General features: G+C 39.1%; 1 non-coding gene across 1 annotated transcript; it reads right to left on the bottom strand.

The window, feature by feature from the left end:
* Positions 1-3712: 3712 nt before the first annotated feature.
* Positions 3713-3816, bottom strand: TRNAL-CAA (transfer RNA leucine (anticodon CAA)). Its single transcript has 2 exons — positions 3779-3816; positions 3713-3758 (listed from the first exon to the last, which is right to left on the bottom strand). It is a non-coding gene; the product is annotated as a tRNA-Leu (tRNA).
* Positions 3817-9110: the final 5294 nt, after the last annotated feature.

The raw sequence follows: 9110 nt of genomic DNA, 5'->3' as shown, positions 1-9110 counted from the left end.
TGACCCAGCAATACCATTGCTGGAATTACACCCTAAGACTCCTGAAACATCAACTCAAAAGAATCTATGCACCCCAATGTTCATAGCAGCACAACTTACAGTAGCCAAGTGCTGGAAGCAATGTAACTGCCCATCAGTGAATGATTGGATCCAAAATGTATGCTACATTTACACAATGGAATACAATGCAGCAGAAGGAAAGAGGAGCTCCTTCCCTTCACGACAGCTTGGAGGGATCTGGAGAGCATTATGCTCTGTGAAATAGGCCAGGTAGTGAAAGACAAATACCATATGATCTCACCTTTAAGTGGAACCTAATCAACATAACAAACAAGCAAGTGAAGTATAAGCAGAGACATTGAAATAAAGAACAAACTGATAGTAACCAGAGGGGAGATGAGGGAGGATAACAGGTGGGAAAGGAGGAAGGGTCATCAACGAACATGTATAAAGGACATGGACAAAGCCACAGAGGGGTAGGATTGAGGGTGGGAGGTAGGGATAGCTGAGGTTGGGGGGAGTGGGGGGGGGAATGGAGACAATGTACTTGAACAGTAACAAAAAAATTAAAGTAAAATAAAGTTCTTAAAAATAGGTTTTGTTTATATTTAAAAAAAGGACACATGGATCAAGCCAAAGGGTGGTGGGACTGAGGGTGGAAGGTAGGGATGGTTGGGTGGTGGGCGGAGTGGTGATGGGAGAATGGAGACAAGTGAACTTGAACAACAATAAAAAAAGGATGTAAGTAATCCCATTGATAATATTTTTGTTATTTTATGTTGAAATCATATTTTGAAAATACTGCATTAAATAAAATATGTTAAAATTAGAAAAAAATGGGCAAAAGACTTGAACAGACACTTCTCCAAGGAGGACATTAGGAGGACCCAGAGACATATGAAAGGATGCTCAGCATCATTAGCTATCAGAGAGCTGCAAATTAAAACCACAATAGATACCACTTCACACCAATCATAATGGGCATCAGAAACAAATCAACAAACAAGTGCTGGTGAGGTTGTGGAGAAAAGGAAACCCTAGTACATTGTTGATGGGAATGCAGACTGGTGCAGCCACTATGGAAAACAGTACGGAATTTCCTCAGAAAACTAAAAATAGAACTACCTCTGGACCTGGCTATTCCACTGCTGGATTATACCCTAAGAATCCTGAAACACCAATTTAAAAGAACGTATTCACATAGCAATGTGATTTACAATATATCCAAGTGCTCAAAACAGCCTAAGTGCCCATCAGTAAATGAGTGGATCAAAAAACTGTGGTACATTTACATAATGGAATACTACACAGCAGAAAAAAGGAACTTCTACCCTTTTAGATAGTGTGGATGGAACTGAAGAGTATTATACTAAGTGATATAAGCCAGGCAGTGAAAGACAAATACCATATGACCTCAGCTATAAATGGAACCTAATCAACAAAACAGACAAGTGGGGAAATACAACCAGAGACATGGAAGTAAGAACAAACTGACAGTGATGGGGGGCGGGGGCGGGGATGAAGGGAGGGGATCATGGGGTAAAGAAGGGGAAGGTTCAAGTCAAGGAACATGTATGTGGGAGGTGGGTGGTAAATAGTGCAGGGAAAAGTAATTGGGGAAAATGAGGAAAACTGTAATTGAACAACAATAAAGAAACAAAATCAAAAAACTTTTCTTTAAGATTTTGTCTATTTTTTAGAGAGGGGAAAGAGAGGGAGAGAAACATCAATGTGTGGTTGCCTTTCACACACCCACCACTGGGACCTGGTTGGTCCCCAACGTAGACTGGGAATGAAACCAGTGACCATTTGATTTACAGGAGGGTGCTCAACCACTGAACCACATCAGCCAGGGCAAATTAAAAAATTTTTTTAAACTTTATTGTCTTGAAGGGAATGGTCATGCAAGGGCTTATATGGGTGTTACATAAGGCTTTTCTATGGCCCCCTTGTTCCTCCTCTAAGGGGGGTCTACCACATGACTAGTGATATACCAGAAGAAGAAAGGTCAGAGGAAAGACTGAAATGCATTGACCACCTATCTGAAAGGTTAGGAGGACTGAACTACAAGACCAGCTGATAGGGGAGGAAAAAGTCACCCTCGGGACAAGGTCCCACCCTACAATACTTGTACTCCCAGTTTTGCTCATTGCTAGGCATCCCAGCTTTCCACCCTTGTCCTTCCCTCCTTGGCCTATCCTTCTTATTCTGCTCATATCTGTCTAATTTAACTGCCTACTATATCACAGGGAGCTGAGGCTGTTTGACAATACTTAAAACCATTGGTTCTAGCATCTGCATTCAGAATGCGGCCTCTCAAATGGAAAAACTGGGTCTTGTCCTTGCAGATGTTTCCTGAGAATTTTATTGTCAAATAAGCCAGCTTCCCCCCCCCCCACTTGTCTAGTCTTTTACATTTTGACTCTTAGGATAAAATCAATAATCAAATGAGTACAGTCATGAGTGGTCATAATGTTGGAAAAATACACGGTCATGCAGATATGAATGTTCAATAGCTGGTATTAAACAGTCTCAAGATCCAGGATTTATATTATTGTAAGATATAAGGAAATCTTGCAATGTGGTGTTCCTGAAAAGAACCAAAGTCATTTAACTGGAATATAAACAACATAAGGGCAGAAACTTATGTTATTATTTTAAAATATTTGTTAATTTTTTTATCCTATCCTATTTTATATTTTCACTGCCACAGCCCTAAGGCTGCATGCATCCTCTCACACATAGCAAGCACCCATTCAACATTTATTGGATGGATGATAATTAGAAATGCCTTAGATGTTCACCAGAAAAACCCCAAAAACCCTAAAGTGGAAAAATGAAGTAGGATATACTCATCCTGTGGAATAATTTGTGGTATTTTCTTTGAAAGGAAAAAGAATAAGTGTTCCCATGGAAAGAGCCTAGGAAACACCAAGTGAAAAATTTGTCAGAGAACAATGTGTTTGGTATGACCGCATTTCTGTAAAAAAAAAAATGAAATATTTTTGAATACATACAAGCAAATGCAGAGAAAATAGAACAGTAAGATATACAGTAAAATATTGATGATTTTATCAATCATTTGGAGGAAGGTATAGCTTTCATATTCAGAAGTTAAAATGGTACTCAATTTTGCCTGGAAGGGAAAAATTATTTCAGATGCCAGGGGAGTGTGAATGCTCATAATTCAAACAAAAAATGTTTGAGAACTATGTTCATGTCTTTTGAAAATGGGGAAGAGAGCAGACAACCTGAACAGGATCTCTTTAGAGAGGGCACTGCCAGGAGACAGAGGTGAGTGAGACTGGTGGTGAAGTACTGGAGGTGGTGAAGCTCAGCGGAGGGCCAGGACAAAGTGGAGGAGCCAGGCGGAAAACAGTGACAGCACAAGTCCAGAGTCCCGTTTCTCGCCAGCACAATCAAGCAGAAAAGATATCCCGTCCCAGATTTTTGAGTTTTTTGGATTATCTTGTGATTCCCTAGAGAAACCACCCCTTCTCTAGCGAATCTCTGCTTTTTATTAAGCGTCTTTGCCCCAAGTCTCTCGGCTTGCAAACAATACCACGATGATTCTGCTTTTAACCGTTTGTGTTAACAGTACCTGTGAGCATATTTAAAATTTTTCAATAATATAGGGTGATAAATTGTTTATACATATATATATTGTTGAAATACATTATTTGTTTCCAAAAGTGAGGGAAAAGAGGAAACGTGTCAGAAGTGGGATTCGAACCCACGCCTCCCTTCGGAGACCAGAATCCCCAACACGGAAGCAAAGCTTGAGTCTGGCGCCTTAAACCACTCGGCCATCCTGACACCCTAAAGCTCTTTTTGTTCTTCTCACTAAAATAAACTCTCATATTTCTGTGACGTGCACTAAAAAAGTTTTTCTTGTCAGGATCACTAGAATTTATCACTAGATAAATTCACGGGATAGGAAAAAAAACCCCACGAGGGTTGAAAAGGAAGACTTTGAGAGAGTAGAAAAAAAACCTTAATGCATAAAACTGAACATAGATCTCTCAGGGGACTCACAACTGTCTCCCCCACGTGGAGAAGAAGGGTGTACAAAGCTGTCCTGTGTTCGGACAGGCCTTGTTTCCGCCTAGTAGAACAGTTTGCGGAGGTTGTTTTATTGGCTTTCCAGTCTCTATTCCTCAGTGAAATCTAGAGCGTAATTAGCTTTCCCCTAGGGTTTATTTTGAAGATAGTGAGGGGAAAAAATAATAAAAGCAACGAAATGACCCCGAGTCTACGACATGGGCCCCGTTTCTCTTTATTTAGTTCCTTTGGTACCCCGCACTGCTTTGCTGCTCCTCGGCGATGAATTTCTTTTGGGCTCCGGAAGTGACAGCGGGGAGGAGTTTAGGAAAGTCCGTGTGGGAAGCGAGGCCTCCCGCCGGTGGTGGCGGCACACAGGCAGTCTCGACCTCACTGCCGGTCGGGAAGACAATGGCGAATTTTTGGGGACAGGGCGGGCGACATTCGGGGTACTGCGCCACATCTCCTTATCAGATTCCTCCAGCTACTCCTTGGCTTTTCGCAAAGTAATCCGAGTTCTGGGTCTGCCCAGTCTGAGGGCACATTTTCCAAGGGATCCCTGAACTAAACAGTGAGAACTGACTCCTTGGAGCAGGCAGAGAGCCTTTAGTGGGGGCAAGAAGATGGACGCTGCGGATGCTCCCCAGGGCAACATCCCCACGCCTGGTGGGCTCCATAAACACGTTTGACACTCAGTTTAACTACTGTACTTTCCACCATGTAGTTCGTAAAGTCAAAATACAGATTTGGGAATTTTAAGTGAATTTTGTCTCCGTAGGTTGTTTTCTGTATTTATTAACACACAAAGGTTTCCCTTTTTCTTTCAGTAAAAGTTAGGTCTCTCTTCTGTATGGAAAATGATTTATTACACTTTCTTTAAGTTACTTCCAACATGGCAAGAGTAACCTCTTCAAAATTTATAATTATTGCAAAGTACTGCAGATTTCCCATATTGGAATGGTATTGAACACTGGATTATTTCTAATTTTTCCTTTTCATGAGCAACACACTAAAGAATAAAGAACATCCTTGTTTGGATATTTTCAAATACCAGTATTTTTTTTCTCAAATTTCTAGAAGAGAAAGTACTACATCAGTTTATCCAGTTTTAAAAGTTTTTGACAAATACCATCCTACTGCTTACCAAAAGATTTTAAACACTTTAGATACCCCAAACCTGAACAACAGAGTATTATAATTAAGCAAGAGCAATGGTTTAACAGGTGAAAATGATAATTCATTGTTATATGGCTTTATTAGTGAGGTTCAACATTCCTGTTTAAAGGATTTTTTTTTCCAATTTTTTATTGGGGTATTTTTTAATTTATCTCATTATGTGAAAAATAAACCCTTTTCATGATAGTTTCTATTTACCAAGAACCCAGGCAGAAATTGGAGAATCCCATTAAGTCCCTTAACCACTTAGTCAATTTCCATCTCATAAAAACTAAGAGCTACAAAATTAACAAGGTTCCCACATCACTGTTTAAAAACCAAACTGTGGCCCACATTTACTGTCCTTGTAAAGTAATACTTTTATTAATGTTTTATTGTCCCATTCTTATTTCTCTTTATGCAGGTTAAACTCCTGTTACCTTATTTTGCTTTTGTTTTGAGCAGTTTAAAGTTCTTTCTGGATTAAGGCGAGATTATAACTAAACATGTAAATATTTTTACTATTTACTAACTATAACCTCACCAGAAGTCATTCTTTTTATGAAAATACCTTCTACAAGAGAAATTTTGAAACCACCCCCAAATTACTTTAAATAACAAAGGTAAAGGTGAAAATTGAGATGAAGCCACATTCAAAATGGGATTGACCATAATATTTTAAGTTTTTGAGGTTGAGAGATGGTACTGCGTACTTTCTTCATTTTGTGTGTTTCAAGGTTTCCATAGTGAAGGGTTCAACACAAGGTAGTGTGGGGAAATGAACCATAACCTCATCAAAAGGATGTTACTATTTTGACATATTTCTTTACAGTTTTTTAAATGTATAGGTTGGAAAATATTAAATCTCACTACATTAAAAGAGATCATGTTCTTTTTCTATTACATCATTTTGTGTATCACAGACCTCAAAATGAGTTTGGCAATTATATCCCATGTTATGAACCAGATAAATTCTGTATGTGTTCTGAATGAGGAAATTTGGGTGAGATATAAGTGCACTACTCCATTAACATCTTAGGCAAAGCCAATTCCTTTATAACAATTTACACTGGTTTGGTTGGGCCTCCTCATTATTCTTCAGAGACTTCACGTAGAAGGAATTGTGGGATAAAAGAGGGGCAGGAGGCTATGATTTAATTACATAAACAAGCAAAATGTACTGCATGACCAATATTTCATTTATCTACAAATCTTCTGTTGTTTTCTACTTTCGATGTTATTTTTTTTCTCCTAATTCATTTTAACTTTTTCACCAACAGAAGCCATCTTCTCTCCTATTCTCAGGAGTCAAGTTCAGCCGAAAATACCCAACACTGGTTAATAACTGTTTATTTCCGTAAAAAAAAAAAATCAGTGTCTTTCGTTTTTGAGGAGGCAACCCACCCACCATTGGTGCACTAACGACCTTTTGAGCTTTGTTTTTTATTTTGCTGGGAGATGTCTATCTACACTCTTTGGTTGGGATGAAGAAAACAGAATGGCTCTCATTTACCATATGATAGCTAATACTCTTATATAGTTCCTTTAATTGTTAGGCAGTTATCACATGTATTCTCTCCTCTCACTTGTAATCATGCAGAGGAGGGGCCTGTTCAGTTCCCTTTCACTCTGTGAATCTGCTCCTTGTCTGCTCCTAGGAAGATGCTCTTCTCTACCTGTCAGGCCACTATTAGAAAAAATGAGAGCAGCTAGACATACGATTTTCCTGGGGCAGCAAAATAACTAAAGAAAGAGGAGGTTTTGAAGTCCTAATGCATAATTAACCTGAGGAAAGAACCAAAGAGGAGCCACACACACACACACAAAATAAAGTAAAAATAATAATTAAAGAAAATAAAATAAATTAAAAAATGGTACTAAGCCCCATGTCTGCCTTAAGAGGACCAAATCCCTGTTCAATGAATTCAAATGTTGCTTATCTTTTTGCAAATGAGTAAACTTAGAATCATTTACAAGTTCATTTAGATTCATCCAAAATAACAGGGTTTAAAAAAATTAAAAATTTAAATATTTAATGAACTTGTCACTAGAACCAGAGGATAACCAACACAATCACCTATGTCCTCCCCTTCCTCCCAAACACCCCATTGGTAACCACAATTCTTTTGTCCATCTTATAGACTTAAGACTTTTTTCACTAATTATTTTTATTAAGAATCACTCTTGTAGTACATCCCCATTGAAATTGAAATAAGCTTGCTGAAACCAATGAGGTTGCTTATTCCTACACCAGTTGTTGCTGCTCCAGAAGCACTGGGGATAAAGTAGACCCAGTTACCCTCTAAGACAGGAGTGTCAAACTCATTTTCACCAGAGGCCACATCAGCGCTGCAGTTGCCTTCAAAGGGCTGAAATAATTTTAGAACTGTATAAATCTAACTACTCCTTAACTGTTAAGGAGTTGAAATTACATTGCTCTAAGAACTCCCTCCATCGGCCTCACTATGACCAAGAGTCCATACTGACATCACATTTTCTTGGATTGTTATAAGGTGCCCTCTTTGTAGGCCCCAATGGGCTACATTAAATGAAAGTGGAATGTAATCTTGACTGGAACTCTTCACCCAATCTCTCAGTTACAGACTCATGATCTTCAGCTATGGAACCCCAATACCTGGTACAGGACTTTGTTGTAGATCAACCAAGTCTTATCTTCTGAGGCCATGTCTAAAACATGTCTCTGCTCCTAAGCCTGGAGCAGAGTTACTAAACTAGATATCCCAAGTACTGGCACTCCAAAGGCTCCCAGTCTCTGCTCTACTTTCCCATGTGGAAAAGTGTAATACATATATATAATGAGGCAGGATGTGATTTCATCATGTGTTCCATCTCAATTTATATCCTGGCTCTGCTGCTTCCTGACTGTGCACCTCAAATAAGTCCCTTTCTCTCTCTGCTTGTTTCCTCATCTGTAAAATAAGGACAATGCCCATTTTGCAAGGTTGTTGTGAACATTAAATGAGTTATTATGCATAAAGCACTTCATAGCATATATATGAAATATATGTAAAAATATGTACATGCAGATACATATTTTTGGTATCATGAATTTATATTTAAGAGCATTCAGCAAAGCTAAGCTAGCCTCATGGAAGCCCCCACTCTATAGCACTTGATTGTATTATTTCCCTTAAAATCTGGCAAATAAATAAATAGATTAGGACATACAATCAACTCATGATCTTCAGCCATGGAACCCCAATACCTGGTACAGGACTTTGTTGTAGATCAACAAAGTCTTATCTTCTGAGGCCATGTCTAAAACAGAAAAGATACAAATCTCCAGGAATGGAAATGTCCTTTCAGCCTGTGGCAACCTCCATGCCCCAAGGGCTTAGCTTGGTTCTGGGTTGGGAAGCAAATTCTGGACCTTCTGATACATGCTAAGTACTGCTGCATTATTCCACTGCCCATTATCAAAAGGACATGAGAAGACCCATTCCTAATGAAGTAGAATGGGTCCACTTCATCCCACTGTGCTAACCAATAGAAATCTAGGCACCATTAGAAAGTAGTGGTATGATCCAGCCAGAAGTAAAATATTGGCCAGCACAGAAAATCAACACCACTAACTATTTTCCCTTCCTCCAACATCAATGAACCCAATCCTATCAAGACCAAGAAAACAATGTAAGCAACATGTATACTCACTTCATTTTAAGCAGTGGGGCTTATACCCAAGGTAGAACTAAAAGCCATCTTGGGGACTTGCTCAAAGTAATATGCCTTAGCCTTCTGACTCAAATACCTTGTGATTCAATGGCCACAGGAAAAGAATTGTCCCTTGATGGGATGCACACTAGAAAGGTCAATTTTCCCATCCTCAAGAGATGAAGAGGAAGGAACAGGTCAATGAATCCCTGGAATACTATCCCAGAATCTTCCCAAGGACC

Source organism: Sturnira hondurensis, unplaced genomic scaffold, assembly GCF_014824575.4.
Source record: "Sturnira hondurensis isolate 20B ecotype Veracruz unplaced genomic scaffold, ASM1482457v3 Scaffold0004751, whole genome shotgun sequence".
NCBI lineage: Eukaryota > Metazoa > Chordata > Mammalia > Chiroptera > Phyllostomidae > Sturnira > Sturnira hondurensis.
Note: the sequence above shows the minus strand (reverse complement) of the source record. Positions and strands in the feature narration are given on the sequence as shown.